At 41.5% G+C, this 1779-nt stretch overlaps 1 pseudogene; it reads right to left on the bottom strand.

Annotated features, from left to right (window-relative positions):
• Positions 1–862: 862 nt before the first annotated feature.
• LOC130848425 (proteasome assembly chaperone 2-like) lies at positions 863–1566 on the bottom strand (annotated as a pseudogene).
• Positions 1567–1779: the final 213 nt, after the last annotated feature.

Genomic DNA, 1779 nt, shown 5'->3' with positions numbered 1-1779 from the left:
GTACATCACTCTATGTATACAATATTTTCTAGGTGATTTAAGAAATATTCAAGATTCATTTTGACCCTATGCAACTTTTACCCAACATGCTTGCCTTTGAACCTTACCCACAAGTGAAAGGGGGGTCCACTGTCCTCAAGAAGGTGCTCAACAACTTTTATTTTGCTCCTTTGCCTTTATTTCTTTGTTTTAGGCTCTTACTGAAATACTTATTAAAATGCATGCTGCCACTCACAACTCTTGTGAAAGGAAAGCGTATCTTTATTATAGGCAGTTAGAGATGATGGGTTCTACTTCGCAGAATATCACTGCAGTGGGTAGACAGGACTGTGAGGACCAAAGATCAGCCTAAAGGGATGTGTGGGAGAACATCAGGCATGAGCGGTACTTTGAAGTGAAGGTAGACAGGGAGCTTCTCTGACTCTCACATTTGTCATTACCAGGCAACCACCAACTGTATCTCCATGTAAGCCCAGCCCTATGACTAGAGAAGCTTTATCCTGGTGTGTCTATTATAATGGACCCAGGTGGCTTCCTCGCCCAAGACTTTAGATAGCCATGATCCTTCTGCTGGCTGCATTGTGCAGATGTAGTGTAATTTATGTAACCAACCCCTTCTTTTTTTTTTTTTTTTTTTTTCTTTTTTCTTTTTTTCCACTTAGGAAACATTTTGTTGCACAAAACTTACATTTGTTGTATATGATGAAAAGCATGGCAAAAACAACCTCTTAACAATCCATTTTTCTTTTGAGATTTTTCTGTGAAAAGTAAAGATTTCCTAATACATTCTTTTAATATAGTTGTTTAACAGTTGTGTTGGTAATAAGTGTCTTGGGACATAAGGTATAAAACTGAAAACGGATCAGAAAAGAGCAGGGGGAAGACCACTACCAAAGAGTAACCTCCAGGAACTGGGCATTTTCCATCGCAAGGCAGATGCCGAGGGGTCATTGCAACATGGTTTGATTATCTGAAGCCATTCATAAAGATATTCAACAAGACCTAATGCATCTGGGATGTTGTCTCCTGCTGAGACGAATTTCAGCAGAATCGCCATCAGGATTTCTTTAGAACGTCATAGAGTTGGTCATCGAGTGTTTCTGTGTATGTGTGTGATACAGAATATGGACGCAAAACTCAGAATCGTCTATTTAGGGAATGCACGGGCTTTTTTCCATTTCTTCCCAGTTAAGGCTCTGTATTTTATTCTGAACACATTTTTGCAGGGAAGGTGTAAGTAGGTACCTGAAGGGAGTACTGCGGAGCTGGAGGTTATTACGGTGGAACCAGTGACTGCTGCAAAGAACAACTTTGGCGCAGTCGCTGCTCTTCACCCAGGAGAGAAGTTTCTCACAGAATGACTTTGACTTATACTTACTAAAAACGGATCTTAACTGAAGAGCCACTAGTTTCTTTGAAGGCAATGCATACACATCAGAGGCGTGCACCCCGCGAGGTAGGGGACCGAGCCTCCGCAGGGGACGAACGTGGCCTCGCCGGGGGCTGAACCAACCGCTTCTTGATGGACATTTCGGTTACTTCCGGTGTTTCACCATTGTCGACCATGCGATGGTGACCATCCCAATAGACACTCCTCTGTGTTTCTGAACTCTTAGGTCATTGTGGTACATTTTCAGGAGTTGAATTGCTATGAAAGGTAGGTGTATTTTAAATGGTGACGCATATTAACAAATTATTTTCTAGAAAATTGGTAACAATTAATATATGTAATGAGTGAGTGTGTTTTCTTACATCCTTACCTACCCTGCACGTTGACAG

Source organism: Hippopotamus amphibius, chromosome 3, assembly GCF_030028045.1.
Source record: "Hippopotamus amphibius kiboko isolate mHipAmp2 chromosome 3, mHipAmp2.hap2, whole genome shotgun sequence".
Lineage (NCBI taxonomy): Eukaryota > Metazoa > Chordata > Mammalia > Artiodactyla > Hippopotamidae > Hippopotamus > Hippopotamus amphibius.
The sequence above is the reverse complement of the archived record's forward strand: the minus strand, read 5'-3'. Positions and strand labels throughout refer to the sequence as shown.